At 39.4% G+C, this 27189-nt stretch overlaps 1 long non-coding RNA gene across 1 annotated transcript in view; it reads right to left on the minus strand.

Moving 5' to 3' along the window:
* Positions 1-1386: 1386 nt before the first annotated feature.
* Positions 1387-27189, minus strand: part of LOC146402303 (uncharacterized) — a 52125-nt gene continuing 26322 nt past the window's right edge. The window contains exons 2-3 of the long non-coding RNA XR_014805938.1: positions 8134-8233; positions 1387-2828 (exon numbers count right to left, since the gene is read on the minus strand). This is a non-coding gene — a long non-coding RNA (uncharacterized LOC146402303). The remainder of the gene's footprint in view (positions 2829-8133; positions 8234-27189) is intronic.

Here is a 27189-nt window from a genome sequence, read left to right on the forward strand (position 1 = left end):
AGTGTCCTACACCACAGCTCATGGCGACACCGGATCCTTAACCCACAGAGCGAACCGCATCTTCATGGATCCTAGTTGGGTTCGTTTCTGCTGTGCCATGATGGGAACTCCCTAGAATTTATCTTTTAAAGCCAAAGAATTCCTCAGCATCTCCACTTCTTTTGATATCATAGTTGTGAAAAATCCTTTCTTAACACATAACGATAAAAATCATAACAATTACCATCTATTTAGGGCTTATTACTTGTGATATGTTTTGCATGTATTGGCTCATTAAATACAACAATCATATGGTTAGCTGCTATTTTCCCCATTTTACACAGAAAGAAGTTGAGTCTCAGAGAGGTTAAGTGACGAGCCCAAGATCACTCAGCAAATGGAGCAAGGATTTGAAACCAGGTGTTGTTTTTTGTTTTCTTTTTTTTCTTTTTACAGCTGCACCTGCAACATATGGAAGCTCCTGGGCTAGGGTCAAATTGGAGCTGCAGGGGAGGCCTATGCCACAGCCACAGCCACAGCAATACCGAATCTGAGCCACATCTGTGACCTATGCTGCAGTTTGCCGCAACACTGGATCCTTAACCCACACAGGCCAGGGATCGAACCACATCCTCACAGAGACTATGTCAGATTCTTAACCTGCTGAGCCACAATGGGAACTCCAAAACCAGGTGTTCTGATTCCAGAGCCCACATCTCTGCCTTAACTTTCTTCCCTGTGCCCTATTTATTTACCGTAATAATCAAATGTTTTTGAAAACATAAATCCTGTCCTAATTATTTATAACCCAAGGATGTGATGGTTTGACATTTTACTCTGTGGTAAGTCAACCCCTTCACACGAAGCATCCTAGAACAGAGCCTGTTCCAAGAGGAGAGTGGCTTGGAGTTCCCATCGTGGCACAGTAGTTAACGAATCTGACTAGGAACCATGAGGTTGTGGGTTCGATCCCTGGCCTTGCTCAGTGGGTTAAGGATCTGGCGCTGCTGTGAGCAATGGTGTAGGTTACAGACGCGGCTTGGATCCCACGTTGCTGTGGCTCTGGTGTAGGCTGGTGGCTACAGCTCCAATTAGACCCCTAGCCTGGGAACCTCCCTGTGCCATGGGAGCGGCCCTGGATATAGCAAAAAGACAAAAAAAAAAAGAGGAGAGTGGTTTCAATTTCCCAAAGGCCACATTTGGTTTCTCCAGCAGCATGCCGAGGTCACTGTACGAGCAAAACCTTTCTAGCTTTATCCCATACCCAAAACATGGCTCTCAAAATCTACAGAGACCACGTGAGAGGCAGGAAATCAACGTTATTCACCTTTCTTGGCTCCCGAATGAGACTCTTCAAACACCCGTCTCCATATTGAGTAAAAATATGAAACATGCAAATAGCCCGTCTTTTTTATTAGCTTTATTGGCGTTTACTAAATAAAAGAAGGATAGGTGTGTGCTCATAGCTGGAATCATTGCTTAGGAAGCACTTGAGTGATTGCTTAGATTCACGTTTATTATAGTGTGATCCTGCATCTAAAAAAGGGTTGACATTTTTTTCTGGTACGACTTATACACGCAGAGCCAGAGAGGCCTCTCATTCTTCTAAACATCTCTTCAGGAGGAGATGAGAGGGGGAAAAGCGCATGCCTGACAGTGTTAAAAGCTTGTGGTTTGCTTTTCCACGGTATTTCTATTACAGTGTAAGTGTGTGGATGGCATAAGCACATATGCACGTAAATGCTATTTGCTAAATTTAAAAGAAAGATGGTTTTTCCCACTTCTAACACTTAGGGATTTATAAAAGATAATGCCTTAAGAGCCAGCAAAATCAACTACTAAACAGACATAAAAGACCCTCTTATTTCTCCAAATATTTAGCAAATTTGTGTAGAGAAGGACCACAGCAAGATCTACAGAAGTTAGGTTAGAAGAAATGGTAAAATCATATCTAGGGAATAGTTACATACTCAAGAGTGGATGTGGATTTGTGGGGTGGGTGTGTGTGTGTCCACATACACACAAGAGAATAAATGATTTAAACCAAAGGCATTCAAAAATTTGATCATTCTGGAGTTCCCGCTGTGGTGCAGTGGGTTAAGAATCTGACTGCAGCAGTTTGGGTTGCTGCGGAGGGGCAGGTTTGACCCTTGGCCCAGCACAGTGGGTTAAAGGATCTGGCATTGCTGCAGCTGCGGCTTGGATTCAGTCCCTGCCCAGGGAACTTCCATATGCTGTGGGTGCAGCTGCTAAACAAACAAACAAAAAAATTCATCACCCTCTCTTGACTTATTCTTCCTACATGTATGTTTTCAGTAATAACAGCAACTTTGAAAGTGTTGGGTCCAAATCGGCCAGGAGGATTCATTTAGGAATGGTGACCCATCAAAATGGGAGTTCAGTCTACATGTTCTCTGATCCTCATGACAAGTAATTGCTCTTGCATGGGGCTGCTGTGAGATGAAGGCAGCCTGCTCTCTAGCTAGACACCCACAGAGACTTTGCTCTCTACACATGAAAACAGTGATTGCCTCGGTGGGGGGAGGCAGGCAGAGGTATGTGCAGTGTGATTTGAGATGCCCCTGTGATGGCTGTCAGGTCCCCCAGTGGTGAACAGGACAGGGCAGCCCTGACAACAATTCTCATGGGGAGATTTGGGTTTTAGACTCATCTTTGTTTCTGAAAAGCCCTTGTGAATCTTCCTCCTTTGCCCCAAATATCCCAGCCAGAGACAAACATAAGCATATGACATTGTGGAGTTCCCTGGTGGCTCCGTGGGGTAAGGATCTGGCATTGTCACTGCTGTGGTGCAGGTTGGATCCCTGGTCGTGGAACTGTAGGTCTGCATGCTGTAGGCGTCGCCAAAAAAAAAGAATATAACATTGTGCACAGATGTCCCCAGCGAAGGCATGAAATAGAAAAAAAAAAGTCAGTATAAATTTCAAAAAGCCACTAGCTAAAGTCATATATTTACAAAATAAAGTCAAGCATTTCCTATTACTTAAGCTTCCTTAACAACTTAGTTATCTGGACTTGAGATGCTAGAACAATAATGACCCAGACAGATGATGCAAAATAATAAAATAGTATTAAATGTGATTAAATTAAATAAGTAAGAAAATAATAAACCTCATTACATAAAATAAATATAAATGTAGTTATAAATCCAGATTACAATAACGAATTAAATAATGCAACAGCTAAATAACTTAAAAATGGAAAAGGAATGATAAGTCAAAAGCATGTCTGTCACAACTTGAAATAATTCTGCAAGGCTTAGGTACCTGTGAAATTGGAACATGATAGAAAATAAAGATGTTAAATTAGGAAGGAACTCAACGAGGTTGGAAAAGATATTTATGATATCGTGTCCCAGGTAACAGCTACATAACAAAGGTGAGAGTAGATATTCAATATTCTTGTATCAACTTGATGATGAAAAGGGGGCAGTTAAAAGGCAGAATTTAAAGTAAAAATGAGGAAAACTGAAGGTTGCTACCAAAGGAAAGATGAAAGTACCAAGAAAAAATCCTGCTAAACACAACCCAGTGAAACAGGCGGGGAGACAGGAATCATGGCTGCATAAAAGATCTAGAAAAGGACACTAGGAAAGGTTCTTTTTCCTTCAATATTCAACTAATTTCCAAAAATGCAGCCAGTTAAAGTAGGAAATATTTTGATAAGAGAGAGAGTGAAATTTTTACCTCTTTGGAAAGGCAGATGAGATAAAATGATGAGAGATGGAGTAAAGCTTTGTCTTTATTCTATTTCATTTCATCTTATTTTTAATTTATTAATGCTCATAGAATGCTTACTATCGCTCAGGCACCATTTAAAGAATTTCACAAGCAATAATCCAACCTAATCTTCAAAAAAACCTGAGAAAATACTGTTGTTATCTTATTTTACAGATGAGAAAACTGAGGCTTAGAGGGATTGAGTGACTTGCCCAAGGTCACACTACTGTAAGAGGTGAAGCTGTACATAGGCAATCAGCATCCACAGTATATGAGGTCATGATGCTATGCTGCCTTTATAAGCCAAGGAATTAGTAAGTGACATATTTGATTAACTCAAATTTCTCAGCTTCTAAATCTTTGGAAGATTTCATGAATATATGATACAGTTCCACACTCTCTAGAAAAAGAAAAAATTAAGGATAATTGGCTTTCAAATATGACCACTTGTCTTTTTAATTATACATTGAAACTTAAGGGTCCCTTAAAGGATTCAATTGACATTACGCAAAAATAAAACAAGAGACTAGATGAATTGGAAAGGTATATTTTTCTGTTATTTCACAATAATTTTCACACCAAGATCAGATTAGAAAACAACCAGGATAAATGGCCACAAATAAAATTCCCCCAAGTGTGCAGACACATTCTATCAGAACAATGTGTGACAGCGTATTAAAGAAGTGTTTCCTGCTACAAAGGTGCTAATGTTAACAGTTCCAAATAAGCTGCAACCTAAAAGAATAACGTCTTGAAGAATAAACTGCATTTCCCCACAAAGATTTTAATGATAGGCACCTTTACCTTCAGTTCTGATTCCTTACATTTTCAACCTTGCCAATAAGAATGTCACCCCCTCACTCATATACTCATCAAGCATTTATATGGCTCCAAATGAGAATAACCCCAACATGAGAGAGACATGGTCTACTCTCCTCGAGAAATCCATCCTGAGATGATAACTTTGAATAATTAATTACAAAGCCATGAGCTCCTGTTAATAGAGGAGCTATTAGACTCCAGCAGCACCAGAAGCAGCATTTTTTTTTTAAAATGTGCAGTGTGTTTCTGAGTCAATATGGTGGAATGAGGACATGCATCATTTCCTCTCTTGACTGAAACCCACTAGAATGAGAGTAAATGCCAATTCCTACCTCTGGCCAAAATGGAGTAACAGGGTCTTGACTTAACCTCCCATCTAAAACAACCAAAAAAAAAAAAGTACAAAATATATGAAAAAACAGGATGCAAGACACTGGACATTGGCCTACACACAAGAGTGATCCTTGAGAACAGGGAAACAAATGAGATGAACCCTAATGATGCATGAGGGAGGTGCCAGGCCACAGCACAAAGAGGAAAACCCAGGTGGAGCCTGGTGGACTCCTGGAGTTGAGTGGTTGAAGCTGAGTGCTGGAGGAGATGCAGGCAGCTAGAGTTTACAGAGAAGAGTCCTGGAGAGGAGAGAGTTGAACAGTGAGAGAACTCCAGGACCTGGAGATGGGCCTCTTTGAGCATTCAGCTGAGGACTGAAAAGTGCATGCTGGGGAGGAAATTGCCCAAGGCAGGTGAAAAAGCATACAAAAAGGATTGGAGAAGAGTATTGACTCCGCTTATTCAGACTTGTAAATCGTGCCTCTTCCCAACCACTCAGTTTGGAAACCTCAAGATTTGCTGGGTCTTGTGTACATACCCAAGACAGTCTGGCTCAACTGTGAGGAACAATTACCTTCAAACCAAACACTTCTTTGGTCCTACCTCACACATCTTTCAAGCAAACTACAACATCTAAGATAAGAATTACACTAGATAGCGTTAATGGAAGAAAACTTGAAGACATGGAATAGAAGGCATTCAGAATGAAAGACCAGGAGAAAGAGAATTTTATAAAATGAGCAGAGCATCAGTGAACTGTGGGATAATTTCAATCAGCCTAATACATAGGAAATTGGAGTCCCTGAAATTCAGGATGGAAAATAATTTGAAGAACTAATGGCTAAAAACTTCTGATCACAGATCCATGAAGCTCAACGAGTCCCGAGCACAAGAAACATGCTGAGATCCTTACAGCTGAATGGCACAGGGAGGCAGAACCAGCTCCAACGAGATGTTCAGTAGCCTGGTGCTTGCCCAGAGCAGTAATCTGGTGGGAAGCTGGTGGTTGTTAACAAGCTAATTACTTTACAGAAATCAGAAATATTTTACCTTCTTTTTTTTTTTTTTAAGTTTAGGGTCACACCCATGACATATGGAAGTTCCCAGGCCAGGGACTGACTCCTACCTATGCTGCAAGTGCAGCAGCACTGGATCCTTAACCCACTGTGCTGGGCTGGGGATTGAACCCATGCCTCCACAGCAATCCAAGTCACTGTAGTTGGATTCTTAACCTACTGCACAATGGGAATGCCCAGTAATATTTATCTTGAAGGACATGAAACTAAACAGTACAAAAACAAATGCCACCACAGTCAACATCATCAAATCAGGCAGTACCAAAGCCAGGAATTTAACATGGAAAATGGCAATGATACCAGATTGGCACAATTTGTATCCTCACATGAAAATTCTCATACTTAAGACTCCACTTTTCATGTAGAGTGTATGCAAGGAGTTGTTTCTAAAATGTGTCAAGACTTTCTTCTTCAAGTGAGCACCTGTGAACAAATAATACTAACAGTAGGTATCACTTCTTTGTTTATTACATACTGGTCTCTGTTTAAAGGCTTCACATATCATTAACTCTATGAAGAAGATTCTATTATTGTCCCTATTTTATACATGGGGAAACTGAGACACAGATTAAGCTACTTGCCCCAAAGTTACAAAATTTTTAAATGGCAAAGTCAGGATTTGAATCCAGAGTTATATAAGAGTTATACTATAAAACTACTATGTATATTTCTTTACTCAGTTTTTTAAAAAAACAGTTAATGGATTTTAAAAATTAGTTTTAGGTTTACAGGAAATTTGAGCTAAAGCATGGAGTTCCTGTACATTCCTCACCCCAGTTCACCCTATTATTAGTTTATTAGTGTGGTATACATTTTACAACTGATGAGCCATTATTCCTATACTATTATTAACTAAAGTTCACAGTTATTATGTTAATTCTTTGTGTTGTACATTCTATGGGTTTTGACAAATGTATAATGACATGTGTCCACTATTACAGTATCACACAAAATAGTTTCACTGCCCTAAAAATAACCTGTGATCTGCCTATTCATCCCTCCTTTCCTGCTAATCCTTGGCAACCACTGATCTCTTACTGCCTCCATAGCTTTGAATTTTCCTGAATGTCATATCATTGGAATCATACAATATGTAACCTTTTCAGATCAGCTTCTTTCACTTAGTAGTATACATTTAAGCTTCCTCTATATCTTTCTGTGGTTTGACAGCTCATTTATTTTTATTTCTGAATAATATTCCATTGTATGAATGTACTAAAGTTTATTCACTACTGAAAGACATCTTGGTTGCTCCCACGTTTTAGCAATTCTGAGTAAAGCTGCTAAAACATTCATGTGCAGGGTTTTGTGTGGACACAAGTTTTCAACTCAATTGGACACCTCATTCAGTTTCTTAGCAATAAAATCTGGCATTATAATTTTTTTTAAAGGTAAATAGTTTTTCAGACATACAGAAGTTAAAAGAATTCATTACCAGCAGAGTGCACTGCAAGAAATGTTAACGAAAATTCTTTACATAGAAGATAATGATATCAGATGAAAATGGGAATCGACACAAAGGAATGAAGATGTTAATGGCTACATAAATAAAATTTGCCCCTAATTAAAAAAAAAACTCTTTAAAAGATAATTGTCTTAACAAAAATAATAAACTAATGTGGGGTTTGTAACATCTGTAGAGGTTAAATGTGTGGCAATAATGGTGAAGAAGGTTGAAAGAGGAGAAATAGAAATATACTATTGCAAGACTGTTACATATATGACATAATATAAAATTATTTGGATGGAGACTGTGATAAACTACACACACACACACACACACACACACACACACACACACAACTAAAATAACAAAGTTATAGCTGATAAGCCAATGACAGACACAAAATGGAATTGTAAAAAATGTTCAAGTGATCCAAAATAGAAGAAGAAAAGAGAAAAAAGGAACAGAGAGGATGGGACAAATAGAAAATAAATAGCACTTAAACCTAATCACATCACATATCACATTAAATATACATGGTCTAAATTTAACAATTAAAAGGCATAGATTGAATAAAAAAGCAAAACTCAATTATACATTGCCTATAAGCAAGACACCCCAAACAAAATGGCACAAATATGTTAAAAGTTTGAAGATTGAAAAAAAGATACCATGCTAACACCAATCAACAGAGAGCTATATTAACATCAGACAAGGGAGATTTCAGAACAAAGAGTATTACCTGGGATGAAGACTGTCATCTCATAGTGATAAATGGTTCAATTCATCAAAAGTCACAGCACAATCACAAGTCATAAATGTCTTTGTACCTAATAACAGAGCTTCAAAATGCAAGAAACAAAAACTGGAATAATTGTTTAATTTGACTAATCCACAAATATAGTCTTATACATTTTTAAATCATATTGAAATATAGTTGATTTACAATGTTGTGTTAATTTCTTCTGTACAGTAAAGTGATTTTGTTTATATATAAATATATATTCTAGTCAGATATGTGGATAATTCTGTCTCAATAATATATAGGCTGAATAGACAGAAAACCAATAAGGAAATAGGATAGCTAAACAACACTATCAAACAACTTATTTAACTGACATTATAGGATATTTTACCCAACAAGAGCAGAATTAACATTCTTTTAATGAGCACATGAACATTTACAAGGATAGGCCATACTATGGGCTATAAAACAAGCCTCAGAAAATTAAAGAGGATCCCAGTCACACCAAGTATATTCTCTGGTCATAATGGAATTAAAAAAATAACAAATATACAGATGGCCAACAAGCACTTGAAACAATGCTCAACATCACTGATTATTAGAGAAATGCAAATCAAAACTACCATGAGATACCACCTCACAACAGTCAGAATGGTCATCATTAATAAGTCCACAAATAACAAATGCTGGAGGGGGTGTGGAGAAAAGGGAACCCTCCTGCATTGTTGGTGGGAATGTAAGCCAGTACAACCACTATGAAGAACAGTATGGAGGTACCTTAGAAAACCATATATAGAACTACCATATGGCTCAGCAATCCCACTCTTGGGCATACATTTGGACAAAACTTTCCTTAAAAAAGACACATGAACCTGCATGTTCATTGCAGCACTATTCACAATAGCCAAGACAGGAAAACAACCCAAATGTCCACTGACAGATGATTGGATTAGGAAGATATGGAATATATACACAATGGAATACTACTCAGCCATAAAAAAGAACAAAATAATGCCATTTGCAGTAACATGGATGGAACTGGAGACTTTCATACTGAGTAGAGTAAGTCAGAAAGAGAAAGACAAATACCATATGACATCACGTATATCTGGAATCTAATATACGGCACAAAGGAACCCTTCTACAGAAAAGAAAATCATGCACTTGGAGAACAGACTTGCGGTTGCCAAGGGGGAAGGGGAGGGAGTGGGATGGACTGGGAGCTTGGGGTAAATAGATGCAGACTGTTGCCTTTGGGATGGATCAGCAATGGGATCCTGCTGTGTAGCACTGGGAACTCTGTCTGGTCACTTATGATGAAACATGTAATGGGAGAAAAAAGAATGTATACATGTATGTGTAACTGGGTCACCCTGCTGTACAGTAGAAAAAAATAATAAAAGGCTAAAAATAATGATAATAATAACAAATAGAAAGTTGTCCAAAATATACTCAATAGGGAGTTCCCATTGTGGCTCAGTGGAAACGAACCGAACTAGCATCCATGAGGATGCAGGTTCTACCTTTGGCCTCCATCAGTGGGTTAAGGATCCGGCGTTGCCATGAGCTATGGTGTAGGTTGCAGACAAGCCTCGGATCCTGCGTTGCTGTGGCTGTGGTGTAGGCCAGCAGCTGTAGCTCTGATTTGACCTGGGAAACTCCATATGCTACAGGTGACACCCTAAAAAGCAAATATATATATATATATATATATACACACACACACACACACACACATACACACACATATACATATATGTATTTAATTTTAATTTTACATATAATTCACTATTTTTTTCTTTTTCAGTCTTTTAGGGCCTCACCTGTAGTATATGGAAGTTCCCAGGTTAGGGTTCAAATCAGAGCGTAGTTGCCCAACTACGCCACAGCCACAGCAATAGCAACACAGGATCCGAGCCACGTCTGTGACCTGCACCACAGCTCACGGCAACGTCAGATCCCTGACCCACTGAGCAGGGCCAGGGATGGAACCCGTGTCCTCGTGGATCCTAGTCAGGTCATTACAGCTGAGCCACAATGGGAACTACCTATAACTCACTATGTTAAGCTCTAAAGAAAAAAATATTGGGCCATCTTAATAGATAAAGAAAAGGCTTTGACAAAATTTAACATACATTTCTGATAAGAGTTCTCCATGAACTAACTAGGAATTAAGGGAAATTCCCCAATATGATAAAGGGCATCTACAAAAAACCTACACTAACAGCATACTTAAGAGTGACAGAGGGACTGTTTCCCCTAAGATCAGAAACAAGACAAAAATGTCCACTCTCGCTTCTACTCAATAGTGCAGTGTGGCCAATAGAATAAATTAAGTAAAAGAAGTAAAAGACCAGATTGGAAAGAAGAAAAACTATCTTTATTTAAAGGTAACATGATTGTCAATATAGAAAATCTAATAGAATGTGTGTACAAAAATGTGTCTATAACTAATATGTGAGCTTAAGTTTGCAGGATATGAGATAACTATGCAAACATCAATCTTATTTATATAAACAATGAATTGTCAGAAACTGAAATTTTAAAAAATTCATAGCACCATTAAAAGATGTGGACTACTAAGAAATTGCTGAAGATAACTGAATGAACTGACATTTTTATAAAAATATGAAACACTGTCAGGCTCAGCAGAAATGAATGTGACTAGAATCCATGAGGATGCAGGTTCGATCCCTGGCCTCGCTCAGTGGGTTAAGGATCTGGCATTGCTGTGGCTGTGACGTAGGCTGGCAACTACAGCTCCGATTTGACCCCTAGCCTGCGAACTTCCATCTGTTGTGGGTGCAGCCCTAAAAAGACAAAAAAAAAAAAAAAAAAAAAAAACTGAAGCACTTAAGCACAATATCTTCTTACACATCATTGTGAAATTTCAGAACCATAAAAATAGAGACTTCCAAAAGTTTTCACAGGGAATAAACAGATCACCTATAAAAGACTGAAAATCAGACAGGCATTAGACCTCTCGACTGCCAAAACAAAATGAAGCAAGAGGAAAAGGGAAGCGGTGACGGCAATAATTAAATTCTCATCTAACACAGCAAGAAGTTGATAGACATTGTTTAAAGGTGGTAAATTACTAAATAAAAGTATGAGCATATCATACAGAAATGGGGAGCTTCCTACCGGAAGGCTTATAAATAGAATAGATTTAGAACAGGCTGCCTTGGGGAGTATGATTGGAGGAGGATGGTGGGGTAGAAAATAAATACAGTCATTAAAAGTCTTATTTGTAGTACCTAATTTTTAAACTACATGCATGATTTCAAAATACCACTTTAAAAATACACTGGGTACCTGTTGACATCAGATCCAAGGTAAGTTAAGTGGATTCAGGGGTAACACAGCAGCACTTTTCAAAATATGGCCATTGTGTTACCCCTGAATCCACTTCTCTGCCAGTAGGCAGTGGTTTTCTTCCTAAAATGTGCATGGATTCCACTGAATGTATTTCTTCTCTCCCTCTCTGTTTCTCTGTTTCTACTCCCCTCCCTCCCTCCCCCCTCCAGGCTCCCTGTGACAAATAGCCTTGCTGCGGTGTGACTTTGATGGCTCATAGATGAAGCTAACTGGTCTAGGACCAAGCTAAACCCCCTAGAATATCTGATCTGGAGACACAGAACTGTCACCTCACACCCATGCTCTGTACCATCAATCAGCTCATCCTGAGAGGATGTGTTCAGTCACATGCACTCTAAAGGGAGATGGGACAGCGGCCGTGTTTTGGAGGCAGTGACAACTTGACCTCAGAATCACTAGAGAGGTGGGTGGTGGAGAATGGCATACCCTTTCTCCTAAACTAAGGATACTCTGTTTCACTCTAGACCAAAAAGGAAAAATAGTGAATTATATATAAAATTCAATTAAAATTAGATATATATATATGGGTGTATATTTGCTTTTTAGGGTGTCACCTGCAGCGTATGCAGGTTCCCAGGCTAGGGGTCAAATTGAAGCTGCAGTTGCTAGGCTACACCACAGCTCATGGCAACGCCGGATCCTGATGGAGGCCAAAGGTAGAACCTGCATCCTCATGGATGCTAGTTTGGTTCGTTTCCACTGAGCCACAATGGGAACTCCCTATTGAGTATATTTTGGACAACTTTCTATTTGTTATTATTATCATTATTTTTAGCCTTTTATTATTTTTTTCTACTGTACAGCAGGGTGACCCAGTTACACATACATGTATACATTCTTTTTTCTCCCATTACATGTTTCATCATAAGTGACCAGACAGAGTTCCCAGTGCTACACAGCAGGATCCCATTGCTGATCCATCCCAAAGGCAACAGTCTGCATCTATTTACCCCAAGCTCCCAGTCCATCCCACTCCCTCCCCTTCCCCCTTGGCAACCGCAAGTCTGTTCTCCAAGTGCATGATTTTCTTTTCTGTAGAAGGGTTCCTTTGTGCCGTATATTAGATTCCAGATATACGTGATGTCATACGGTATTTGTCTTTCTCTTTCTGACTTACTCTACTCAGTATGAGAGTCTCTAGTTCCATTCCCATACCAATGTTTTCCTAATGTGATTCCCAATACGCTTTGATGCAGCACAGAAAGAAATTTACTCCATGGCAGTTATCTCTTAATTCTATTAATGTCAAGGAGAAAAATCTTAGTTTGTACCATCATGCATTGAACAGTTTTCTCTCTATATAATTGTTATTAAATTTTCCTTTATTTATTTATATTTATTACCCAGATTCTATTTTAATTTCTATTTTTATTTCCTGGAAATTGTTAATGGGCTTTAGAGTGGCAATTACACACACACACACACATATATGTAAGATGTTTGGTACATACTAAAGTCTCAATAAATGCTTCTTGTGATTTTTTTTTTTTTTTTGAGAGCTAAATTTCCCTTTTAAACAAGAGAGAGCAGACCTCAGACTTGGAGTATTTTACCACTACAAAATTACTGTGAATGTATTTATTTTCATGGATACTGTCTATTTTAGATATGACAAGTGGAAAATTGTGGTAGGAACAAAGTTTAAATTTCTTTATTTCTTTCTTTATTTTTTCTTTTAATGGCTGCACCTGCAGCATATAGAAGTTCCCAGGTCAGGGGTCGAATTGGAGCTGCAGTTGCAACTCACATCACAGCCATGGCAACACTGGATCCAAGCCGCATCTGCAACCTATGCTGCAGCTGGCAGCAACGCTGGCTCCTTAACCCACTGAGTGAGGCCGGGGATCGAACCCACATCCTCCCAGAGACTATGCCAGGTCCTTAACCTACTGAGCCACAATGGAAACTCCAAATTTATCCTTTTAAAGAAACTTATTTACAATTAAAAAGTAGGAGGGAGTTCCTGTCGTGGCACAGTGGTTAACGAATCCGACTAGGAACCGTGAGGTTGTGGGTTCGATCCCTGGCCTTGCTCAGTGGGTTAAGGATCCAGCATTGCCGTGAGCTGTGGTGTAGGTCGCAGATGTGGCTTGGATCCCGCGTTGCTGTGGCTGTGGTGCAGGCTGGTGGCTATGGCTCCGATTGGATTCTTAGCCTAGGAACCTCCATATGCCGTGGGAGCCACCCTGGAAAAGGCAAAAAGACAAAGAAAGTAAAATAAAATAAAATAAAAAGTAGGAGATTTAAGAAGAATATTAAATAAATAATAGCATAAGAGGAAAGTTATGGTAACACTGGTAGAAGTGGTTTCTAAGTCACTGAGATTCGAGGAACACCAGTCTCTCAAAGCCCCGTCCTGGTTTACCTTCTTAATATAGCTCCTTGCAGGACCAAAAAAACAAGAAGGAAGAAATAGCTTTACTTAGGCTGACCACAGACAGCATTTTCTGGATGAAAAATTTTGAATTTGGTCATGCTTTTTCATAATCTCCCAATTAAATGCAACTGTTGTGAGATATATCCCAATTTGAAGTGTACAATAAAACCTAGAAGACAGCCTTGGGAGTTGTAGGCTCACAGTTTCTGAAAAATAGATGGCGGGTAAATTGCTGAGCTGTTTTTTTCCACCCCTCCCAATTACAGCTTAAAAAAAAAAAAAAACCAAATCACCTCCCACATATGATTGTACCACCAACTCCACATATATGTTCCCTCAAATGTCAAGCCCTCAACCCAGATGAACATGTGGAAGAGAAGATTCACATCCAAGCCAGGCAGCAGCAAATGGATTTTTGTAGCAGTTACTACTGTTTCCCCACAGGAGCTTCTCCTATAACTGTGCGTGGTAGATGGTTACAAAGTCATCACAGAAGTCTCAGCTCGGAACAGCACCTGGATAGGATTATTTGTAAATGTAACCTGTAATGTAATGTAGTGTAATGAACTCCCTGAGTAGAAGCTCAGGGAGTTCCCATTGTGGCTCAGGGGGTTAAGAACCCGACTAATATCTTTGAGGATGTGGGTTCGATCCCTGGCCTTAATCAGTGGGTTAGGGATCCAATGTTGCCACAAGCTGCAGCGTAGGTCACAGATCGGGTGTTGCTATGGCTGTGATGTGGGCTGCAGCTGTGGCTCTGATTCCCCTAGCCTGGGAACTTCTATATGCTGCAGGTGCGGCCCTAAAAAGAAAAAGAAAAAAAAAAAAAAAGAAGAAGCAGCAGCAGCAGCTCAGGATGATAATCAATGAATGTTTACAAGGAAGTTTGTGGAAAAGAAAAATTAAGATTGAGAAAAGCAAGTGCATGTCCAAAACAATGGTGACAAAAGAGACATTCATAAGCAAATTTAAAACATAAACCATATTCTAGGCGATTGCAACACATATCTAATAGATAAAAGATTACCATAGATACAGAGTATCTATACTGTGAATATATATGTGTACACACACATAAAACTTCAACAAGTCAATATGACAAATAACCCAACCGAAAAAGGCGAAGTGTTGGAATAAGCAGATTATAGGGAGAGAATGCCAATAGCCAATAAACATATGACAAGTGGTTCAATCTCATTAGGAACAAGAAAAAGGTACATAAGAATAATGAGACACCATTTTTCGCCCATTAAAGAAGCACACATTTGAAGTTCTGATCATATTAAGAGTTGGTGAGGATGCAGGAAAACACCAACCCTCATCCCCTGCAGGTCGGAGTGTAAATTGGTACCTCTAAGCTTTGAAGAGCAATTTGGCCCCATCTATTAAACTGTAAAATGTGCATATTCTCTGGCCCTCCTGTAGGTATAAATCTAAAGAAGCATTTCTATGGCCCAGAAGTCATAGACTACTGCAGCATTTTTCATAGTGGAAAACTGGAGAAACAGTTAAATGCCCCCGTATAGAAGAAAAGCTAAATAACTACAGCACAGGCACACCATGAGATGTTATGAAGCAATTAAATGAAGTCGATCCGTATGGATTAACCTGGAAGGATCTCCAAGAAATATTAATGAATGAAAAAGCTAGTTGCAGAGGGGGGAAATCTTTTTACAACAATGCTGTCTAGTTTTTTTTTAATGCAATTGAATCACAGGCACTGTGCTAAAAATATGAAAACCATTTCAGAGGATACAGTGGAGGGCAGGGTGTGGGGGGGTCCAAGACCACTCTAACTTACCTGTAATGTTTGATTTTTTTTTTTTTTTTTTGGTCTTTTTGTCTTTTCTAGGGCCACTCAGGCTAGGGGTCTAGGAGCTGTAGCCGCTGGCCTATGCCAGAGCCACAGCAAGGTGGGATCCGAGCCAGGTCTGCGACCTCCACCACAGCTCGTGGCAACGCCGGATCCTTAACCCACTGAGCAAGGCCAGGGATCGAACCCGCAACCTCATGGTTCCTAGTTGGATTCGTTAACCACCCGCAACCTCATGGTTCCTAGTCGGATTCGTTAACCACTGAGCCACGACAGGAACTCCCCCATAATGTTTTAATTTTTTAAGGAGTTGATATTTCTGTGTGACTTGAATAATTTAGAGGATACCCCCCAAACAATTTAAAAGAATAGCAGTAATGCCCCGAGAAGAATTAAGAGAAAGGACAGAGAAGTGAGACCAGCAGCGTGGGGAGTGTCTATCTGTTATTGAAATTCACAAGAAAATCAGTTGTCTTAATTCATCCTGTGGGAGGCTGTCCACGTGGGGCAGAGGTCCCCTTTATTCCTTTATAAAGGAATCCTCTCTGTGACCTTGCAGGGCTCCCCGGCTCCTGGGGCCTATGTCACCCTCCACTCCAAAGGACAGAAGGCTGAGATCTCACTAACAAGATGCAAAGCCACAGTCCAAGAACCCCTGACTGGAGAAAATTCAAAAAGAAAATCCGCATGCAGTGGAAAGGGATCCCTCGGCTTCTGTATTAAATTGCTATGTCCACCCACAGCACTTCAGCAGCCCAAATAAAGCCCCCTAATGTGGTCTCCTGGTAATAATATTGTAAAACAATACAAAAGGGCAATCACTTCTCCAGTTTCTGAAGGTGGAGGCCTGAAATCTGCAGCGTTTTCCTCAAGAACCACCACGTGGCAAAATGCGGAGCTGTTAGAAGGCAGATCCTCTCCCTAAATGTCTTGAAATTCATGTCCTTTTTAATTGCCCAGAATTCATGTCACTTGTGTGAAGAAGCCATAAACATACACAACCATAAAAACGCATTTAGACACCCTGAACAAAATCAATGCCATCTTAGTTTAGTTTATTATTCCTCGTAGAGTTCACACTGGTTTTCCTCCTTTGATATTTATTTATACCAAAGAAGAGAAAGAACATAAATGCCACACTTGGGATAACTCTAATGCCAGAATTGAGTAGAATACATATAGCTTCTGCCTTAATTTAAAAAACTAAAGCCGTCTTTAGGAATCAACCTCACATAATCTAGGGCAAAGCTGAAGGTCACTGTATTATTCACTTAAAAAGGCACTGATAAGGATTAAAATGAAGGTTCCTGAGATTTGAAGACCGGTTAGCTCGCAGAAACGCATAAACGGCTTCTTCCTTCTTTACCAGGGCTTGGGGGTGGGGTGGGGGAGGATGATAAATACTCTTAGAATACACTTTTTCTTTTTCCCCTGGGCTTTGTTATTCGTCTCTCTTTGGAACCTCTAAGCTCTTTATTCAAGAGGTCCTCGGCTATTCACAACTTTGCTGCTCTTATGAAAAATTAATGACGGCTTTCTCTTCGACAGAAAACTGCCTTATTTTGCAAAAAAGATTAACAAAGGGGCCTTCGTGCAGAAGTGAGCCCCACAGCAGGAGAAGCCGCTCTCACACCAACCCATTTATGGCTGGAGGAAAAATACCCCCTGTGAGTTCAAGGATAGCAAGTAAATAAATGATGGGCAGCCTGGTACGGACTGCAGCACAAAGGTTACATCCTTCACAAAAGGGACATGCCTATAAAAACAGCCTGCCCCCAACAGCAGGCTGACCCCCATGCCCTGCTCACTGACTCCTTTATGGCTCACACACTGAGTGCCCTGATGTGTTTGCAAGCTATTGTTTGGCAGGCGGATTTTCTGCTAGGGGGGTTAGCAGGTGAGAGCCGTTATCCCATGTGCAATAGCAAGAACAAAATAGCAAGGATGCTTTTAGTTCAGCTGCCAATGCTCAGAAAACACTTCTGCAAACATCACAGCTCAGTAGTGCATCATTCTTGAATGGGATTGCTGGGGAGAGTGGGGAGGGGAAGTTTGTTTCAAAATGATGTACCAAGGTAAGGAGAGAGTGTAAATTGCAAAAATAAAATATTTCGAGTTCACATTCTGTCCTATGTGGACATCAGTCTTCATTTTAACATCCAGGAGCTGTCCTCAAAGGAATTTCTGGTGAAATTCCACTTTCACCATTTCAAAGCCCGACATTTTTACATCACATCTCCCCTACAGTGCAAAAAACTGCAGGGTTGGGAGGGTATGCCAAGTACTGGTCAATGGGGGTGGGGGGCAAGTCTCAAATTCATCTCTTCTTACTCAACCCAGTGCTCTCCAGTAAGCTGGTGGAAGGGAATCCAGCCAGGGACTGTGGGCAGAACAAATGACAAAACATTTGATAAGAATGAAGGGTCCACCAACCTGATTCTAAATGCATACTACTAAGTGATAGGTTCCCAGGAGGGAGACAGACCTCCACCTTGGTCTTGACTGTTGACCTTGGAGACCTGCTGCAGACATGGCTATGGCCGGCACAAGATCTACACCTTTTCCCAGAATGTGGAGCCTAGATTAACCACCTACAAGGATTAACTGCCCTCTGTCACAGGACTCAACCCCACCTACCCCTCCCCACCTACCCCTCCCTTGATCTTCCCCCTCCTCCACCTTCGTCCTTCCTGCCACAAGTTCCAACCAGGAACTCTATCCAGCCACAGATCTTTATAAGCCCAGCACCTCCTCACAGTCAGGGCTGGTGCTGTCTTGAGCTCAGCCCGTGCCCTCTGATGTCTTCATAAATCTCTTCTGCTTTACCACCTAGGCCTTGCGTGTTCCTCCCTCGGCAAACCTAACAATAAGTGAATTCTACACATTTGGCACCTGCATGGCCTTGAACTTCAGGAAGCTTTACTGACTTCATGTAAAGAGGAAGAAGTGAACAAATACTTACACAGATAACTATAACAATTACACTTGTGAAGGACCAGGCCTTTGGAGGTGTGGTTCAAGGTTTTATTCTTTGGGGTTTTTTTGGTTTGTTTTGTCTTTTTAGGGCTGCACCCGTGGCATATGGAGGCTAGGGGTCTGGGAGCTGTAGCTGCTGGCCTACACCACAGCCACAGCCACAGCAACGCTGGATCCGAGCCATGTCTGCGACTGACACTACATCTCACGGCAACACCAGATCCTTAACCCACTGAGCAAGGCCAGGGATCGAACTTGTGTCCTCATCCATGCTAGTTAGATTCATTTCCACTGAGCCACGACAGGAACTCCAACACTTTGGTTTTTAAACTGTTGATTTTTAAATGAAGTAGGTAAGCACTGAGCTTGGGTGGTTAAAACTGTGTCACGGAGAATTATCTATAACATTCTCTATAAATGTATATACAAAGTTATCTATAAAATTATCGATAAAAGATAATTCTGCATTGATAAGTTGCTCTCCGCAGCATTTGTCTGTTTTCTATATGACTAATGGCATATGATATGACAACCAGAGAAACCAGCTGCTCTTTAACTGGAATATAGTTTTTAGAGAGCACTAAATTTACAATGCTTTTCCTCATTTATAAAAATCTTGGAATATCTGGTGTTTCCCGCTGTGGCTCAGCAGTAATGCACCCAACTCGTATCCTTGAGGTTGTGGGTTCCATCCCTGGCCCCAGTCAGTGGGTTAAGGATCCACCATTGCCAGAAGTTGTGGTGTAGGTTGCAGATGAGGTTAGGATCCTGGTGCTGTGGCTGTGGTGTAGGCCTGCAGCTGCTCCTCTGATTCAACCCCTAGCCTGGGCATCTCCATATGCCGCAGGAGCAGCCCTAAATTAAAAAAAAAAAAAAACACAAAAAGTTAATAAAACATTTCTAAAAGAATAAAATCTTAAACTATCTGAGGGACAACGACTGTCCTCATCTGGGGTGTGCTTCCTCGGTGCCAACCACTGGTCTCGGGTGTTCTGCTGTGTCATGACTCACTTAAGTCTTCATACAGTCCCAGGAGTCTGGCACTATCATTACCCCATGTTAGAGATAAGGAGACTGAAAAACAAAGAATAAAAGTGATTTGCCTAAAGTTTCTACTTAATAGGTGGTAGAGCTTTGATTCAAACCTGGTAGACTGGTTCAAGTCTATTTGGTTTCTTTTATTTATTTTTTCCTAGGTCCGCACCTGCGTCATATGGAAGTTCCCGGTTGACGGTCTACACCACAGCTGCCGGTCTACACCACAGCTCACGGCAATGCTGGATCCTTTACCCACTGAGCGAGGCCAGGGATCGAACCCGCATCCTCATGGATACTAGCTGGGTTCATTACCACTGAGTCATGATCGGAATTTCCAGTCTGTATGATTCCTGTCTGAAGAGACATGTACTTCAAAATAATTTTTAAACATCTGAAATAATTTTTCAGCATAATTGCAGATAGCAGACCCCAATAACTAGAGAGGAGAAAGAAGAAAATAGCCTGGGGGAAAAAAAAACACCGCTTTTTAAAGAGTATGCAGTGAAAGGCAAAATCAATTCTTGCTTCAAAATCTATTACAAGGATTTTACCACTGTCAATATTTTATTATTAGATATCAAAAAAAATCATTACCACAACATAGCATTCACCACGACATAAAAATGAACTTTGTTCCATAAGGAAAATCCTATAAATATGCACAAGAAAATGCTTTTCTCCTAGAAATGGCAGTCAGCCAATAAACCACCAAGTCATATTATGTCAGTTTTCATCTCTTTTCCTAGAACTAAACACATGAAGATCTAGTAAGACTTGTAATCAGTTCAACAAGAATGAGAGAAGCCTGTTGGAAGCCACTTTTAGAGTTTAAAACTTATAATGTCTGCATGATCAAATAAATTGTAAAAGGGTAAAAAACCAAGTTATAAATAGGAAGTGATTATTGACAACATATTTAATAAACAAAAGATTGTTAACCAGAAGTTATAAAGAATTCCTACAAATCAATTAAAGTCAATAGGAAAAAAGCATAAATGATAGAGTCAAGACTTTCATGGAAAAGGAATGTCAAGTGGCCAATAAACATGGAAGGGTGTGAAATTTCACTAGTAAGTAGGAGAACACAAATTGAAACCACGAGACTTTACCTAGTTCAGATAAGCAACATTTTCAAGTTGGTCAATTTCATATGTTGGTGTGCGTGTGGGAAAACGAATGCTTTCCTTCACCTGATGGGGGTATAAGTGGCAGAACCAATTTGGAGGTGTTAAGTGCCCAGTGAAAGGGAAAAATGAGAAAATCCTATGATCTTAAAATTGTTTGTCCCAGAGAAACACTTGTGTGGCTGCCGTAGAAGATATGTACAAGGACAGTCATTGCAGCATTATTTGAAATAAACCAGATGTTAACTTAAATATCCATCAGCAAGGGAATGGGTAACTAAACTGTGGTATGTTTATATGGTTTAATAGTTAGGGACACAACTCTAGAATTAAAGTAGCAAAAAATGCATAAAGCTAAAAAACAATGATAAAAATGAAAAAGGTTGCAGAACAAAATAGAGTGTGATATTATTTATATAAATGTTGAAAAATACACATAAACTATAATAACATGTTTCCAAGTACATGCACACAAATATATGTCAAATTATATGAAATGGCTGGAAGGATACACACTGACTTTGGAATAGTGTTTACTTCTACAGAGTGAGGCAAGAAGACTGGATGGATAGGCAAACGGAGATTTAACTCAATAAGATGCTATTTTTTTAAAGATGATAGAATTCGCTCATATATCATTTTGTATAATTTAAAAGTATATATATAGAAAGAAGACTGGGAGTTCCTGCTGTGGCACAGTGGGTTAAGAATCTGACCATAGCAGCTTGGGTTGCTACAGAGGCACAAGTTGAATCCCTGGCCTGGTACAGTGGGTTAAAGGATCCCATGTTGTTGCAGCTGTGGTGCAGGTCACAACTGTGGCTTGGATTCAGCCCCTGGCCTGGGAACTTCCATATGCTGTGGGTGTGCCCCCCCCCCCAAAAAAAAAGGAAGAAAAAGAAAAAAAAAGAAAGAAGACTGAACTAAATATGCCAGTGATTAATTCCAGGTGGTGGGAATATTTTTGGTTGCCTTTTCCCCTTTAAAAAAAGAATAGTTTTACATTTTTTCAATTTGCCAAAATAAAAAAATCTATTTCAAAAATCAATAAATACATAAAGTGTGATTTTCAGCTGAACCTGCAGTGTCATGCTCTACCTCTTGTCATTAGCTTTTCTTCATTTTTATCTTATACAATCATGCTTTTTTATTAAGGAAAAATTAGAGTCAGAGAACTTTGATCCTCCATTTTTTCCAACAAAAAAGAACACAGAGTATTTGGACATGTGTGGTTTTTGTTTGTTTTTTGTTTGTTTGTCTTACGGAGCTTTGAAAGCTCTCATAAGTTATAGATGGCATTGTTTGGAAGACAACAAGTCTGTGGGTTGCATCATTTCATGGAATCCCACAAAAATGCACCTTTAAATAACAGTTGCAACAAAGAGTTAAATAATTTTTTGCCACTCTGTCAGTCACATCTAAGATTCACTGTAGTTACAGTGATTTAGAACTCAGTTGTCTAGTACATAGCAACACAATTTTATTTAAGTTAATTAAAAGTGGGTGCAAATCCAAAGTTATTAGAAGGGAAGAACTCATAAAGATTAGAGCAGAATAAATAAAATAGAGACCAAAAAAATAGAAAAGATCAATGAAGGTAAGAGATGTTTTTGAAAAGACAAAAAAAAAATTGATAAATCTTTCACCAGGCTCATCAAGGAAAAAAGAGAGGGCCCAAATCAATAAAATCAGAAATGAAAAAGAAGATGTTACAATCAACACCACAGAAATACAAAGGATTGCAAGCGATTACTATGAACAAGTCTGCACAACAAAAACAACCTAGAAGAAATGGATAAATTCTTAGAAATGTACACTCTTCCAAGAATGAACAAGGAAGAAATAGAAAATATGGACATACGGATTATCAGTAATGAAATAGAATCAGTAATCCATAAACAGCCAATGAGCAAAAGTCCAGGACCAGATGACTTACAGGTGAATTCTACAACAGTTAGAGAAGAGTTAAAAACCTGTCCTTCTTAAACTATTTGAAAATATTTCAGAGAAAGAACACATCCAAACTCATTCTATGAAGTCGGCATCACCCTGATACCAAAACCAAACAGAGATAACACTAAAAAGAAAAGTACAGGCCAATATCACTGATGAATACACATGCAAAAATCCTCAAAAAAAAAATTTACTAGCAAACTGAATCCAACAGTATGGGGAAAGGATCATACACCATGCTCAAGCGGGATTTATCCTATGGAGGCAAGAATGGTTAATACCCATAAATCAATGTCAGACACCACCTTTACAAATGGAAGAATAAAAATCATATCATCTCGATAGATGCAGAAAAAGCTTTGACAAAATTTAATACCCATTTATAATAAAAAAAATCTCAAAAAAGAGGGAACATACCTCAACATAATACAGGCCATATATGAAAAGCCCAGAGCTAACAACATACTCAACAGTAAAAAGCTGAAAGGATTTCCTCTAAGATCAGGAACAAGACAAGGGTACCTACTCTCCCCTCTTTTATTCAAAATGGTATTGGAAGTCCTAGGCACAGCAATCAGACAAGAAAAAGAAATAAAAGTAGTCCAAATTAGAAAGGAAGAAGTAAAACTCACTTTTTTTTGCAGATGACATGATACTATACATAGGAAATCCTAAATATGCCACCAAAAAATTAGTAGTATTCATCAATGAATATAAATTTTATGATCAGTGTCAAGTTGCAGGATACAAAATTAATACACATAAATCTGTTGCATATATATATATGTCTTTTTGCCTTTTCTTGGGCCGCACCCATGGCATACGGAGGTTCTCAGGCTAGGGGTCGAATCGGAGCTGTAGCTACCAGCCTTCACCAGAGCCACAGCAATGCGGGATCTGAGCTGTGTCTGCAACCTACACCACAGCTCACGGCAATGCCAGATCCTTAACCCACTGAGCAAGGCCGGGGATTGAACTTGCAACCTCATGTTTCCTAGTCGGATTTGTTAGCCACTGAGCCATGATGGGAACTCCCTGCATTTCTATATAGTAACAATAAACTATCAGAAAGAGAAATTAAGAAAACAATTCTATTTACAATGGCATCAAAAAAAAAAAAAATACCTAGGAATGAATCTAAGAAGGTAAAAGATGTGTATTGCATACTATAAGACACTTATGAAAGAAACCAAAAAATGACACAAATAGATGGAAAGATACACCATGTTCATATATGGGAATAATTAATACTGATAAAATGATCATACTACCCAAGGCAGATTTTATAGATTCAATGTAATCTCTATCAAAATACCAATGGCATTTTTCATAGAACTAGAACAAATACTTATAAAATTTATAGGAAACACAAAAGACCCTGAATAGCCAAAATACTCTTGAGAAAAGAGAACAAAGCTGGAGGGATCATGTGCCCTGATTTCAAACTACACCACGAAAGTACAGTAATCAAAACAACATGGCACTGGCACAAAAACAGACACATATATCAATGGAACAGAATAGAGAATCCAGAAATGAACTCACACTTACATAGGGAATTAATCCACAACAAAGGAGGCAAGAATATACAATGAGGAGAAAAGACGGCCTCATAAATGGTGTTGGGAAACCTGGACAGTTATATACAAAAGAACCAAACTGGACTATGTTCTTATACTATGCACACAAATGAATTCAAAATGGATTAAATACTTACATGTAAGACCTGAAACCATAAAAACATTTTAGAAAAAAACACAAGACAGCACACTCTTCGACATTGGCTTTAGCAGTATGTTTTGGCTATATCTCCTCAGGCAAGGTAATCAAAAGAAAAAATAAACAAATGGGATTATATCAAACTAAAAAGTTCTGAACAGCAAAGGAAACCATCGATAATAAGAAGAGGCAACTTAGAGAATGGGTGAAAACATTTGCAAACAATGTACAAGACAAGAAGTTAGTATCCAAAATATTTTTTAAAAACCTCATTTAAATTAAAATCAAGAAAACAGACAACTCAATTAAAAATATGTAGAGGATTTAAACAGATATTTTTTCAAAGAAGACGTACAATGACCAAGAAGTATATGAAAAGATGTTCAACATCACTAATTATCAGTAAAATGTAAATCAAAACCACAATGAGATATCACCTCATATCTATTAGAATGGTTATTATCAAAAGGACAGGTAACAAGTGTTGGTGAGGGTGTGGAGAAAAGGGAACCCTCATACTCTGTTGGTGGGAATTTAAGTTGGGGCAGCCATTGTGGAAAATAGCACAGAGATTCATCAGAAAATTAAAAACAGAACTACATATGAACCAGCAATTCCACTGTTGGGTATTTATCCAAAGAAAACAAAAATACTAATTAGAAAAGATATGTGTGCCCCTATGTTCATTGCAGTATTATTTACAATAGCCAAGACAAGGAAGCACCTTAAGTGCCCATCAACAGATGAATGGATAAAGATATACATACATACATAATGTACATACATTCATACAATGGAATATTACTGAGCCAGAAAAAAAGAACAAGATCTTGCCATTAGCAATGACATGGATAACCCTGGAGTGTATTATGCTAAGTGAAATAAGCCTGGGAAAGAAAAATACTCTTTGATTTCACTTATATATGGGATCTAAAATGAATGCCAATGAACAAACATAACAAAACAGAAACACAGTTATAGATATGGAGAAAAAATAGGTGGTGGGGGAGGGTGGAGAGAGGGAAAAAAAGAAATACAATAAAAAATTCAGTTTCTTGGGAGTTCTTGTTGTGGCACAGTGGTTAACGAACCCGACTAAGAACCATGAGGTTTCAGGTTCGATCCCTGGCCTTGCTCAGTGGGTTAAGGATCTGGCGTTGCGGTGAGCTGTGGTGTAGGTTGCAGATGCGGCTCGGATCCCGCGTTGCTGTGGCTCTGGTGTAGGCCTGTGGCTACAGCTGGTGGCTACAGCTCTGATTTAACCCCTAGCCTGGTAACCTCCATATGCCGCGGGAACGGCCCAAGAAATGGCAAAAAGACAAAACAAAAACAAAACAAAACAAAACAAATTTCAATTTCTCAGGAACACAAGCCACATTTCAAATGCTCAGTAGCCACTTGCAGCTACCATATTGGACATCTCAGATACGGAATGTTTCCTTTACCACAGAACATTCTATCAGATAGCACTGGTTTAGAGAATGAATGCTAGAGAAAAATACCCTGGATCTTGATCCCAACTCTACCACTTACACCTAGCCATAAGCAAATCTCTCTCTCTCTCTTTTTCTTTTTTGTCTTTTTAGGGCCGCACCCACGGCATATGGAGGTTCCCAGGCTAGGGATCTGGGAGCTATAGCCGCTGGCCTACGCCAGAGCCACAGCAAGGCGGGATCCGAGCCACATTTGTGGCCTACAGCTCACAGCAATACCCGGATCCTTAACCCACTGAACGAGGCCAGGGATTGAACCCTCAACCTCATGGTTCCTAGTTGGATTTGTTTCCACTGCGCCATGACAGGAACTCCCATAAGCAAATTTCTTAATCTATTTATGCCTTTGGCCTCATGTTTAAAATGAAGAAAATCATGAAACACTTTCCACTGGGTTGTTGTAGGGATTAAATGACTTCATATATGTGAAGTTTATATTAACATAACAAACATATATGTAAGCCCTTACTATCCTTGAGCCGTCTTAGCGGTGGTAGGAACGTGTCACAAAGCTCTCCTCATCTCTCACTTCCAGAGCCCCAGGACATGCAGAGGAAAAGAATGCTCTGGTCACCAGGAAAAGATCCTTATTCTCCTGGGAGCCTGACAGGGTGCCTCTGAATTCAATGTTATATAACATTAAACTATCATTTGGTAACATTTTCTGTTGAAATTCAGAACATTCTCATTCATTCAACAAACATTCATTAAGTACCCATTTATGTGTCAGGCATTGTTCTAGGCACTGGGGATATACCACCAAACAAAAAATATCCCTACCTTCTGGGCCTTATATTCTAATGGAGAACTCAAGCAAGAAGCATGCTATATAAATAAATTATACAGCATGAGAGAAGGTAATAAGTTCTATGAAAAAATAGAGGAGAAAAAAAAAGGGACTTCCCGTTATGGCTTAGTGATAATGAACCTGACTAGTAGCCATGAGGATGCGGGTTCGCTGCCTGGCCTCGCTTAGTGGGTCAGGGATCTGGCGTTGCCGTGAGGTGTGGTGCAGGTTGAAGACGAGGCTCAGGTCCCTCTTTGCTGTGGCTGTGGTGTCGGTCAGCAGCTGTAGCTCGTATTGGACCCCTAGCCTGAGAACTTCCCTGTGCTGCCTGTGAGGCCCTAAAAAGACCAACAAACAAACAAACAAACAAACAAATAAATAAATAGAGGAGCTAC

This window comes from Sus scrofa, chromosome 6 (genome assembly GCF_054392235.1).
Source record: "Sus scrofa isolate SSC_HxYL_T2T_F1_AM1 chromosome 6, Sscrofa_HxYL_maternal_Yorkshire_Landrace_v2.0, whole genome shotgun sequence".
Classification (NCBI taxonomy): Eukaryota; Metazoa; Chordata; class Mammalia; order Artiodactyla; family Suidae; genus Sus; species Sus scrofa.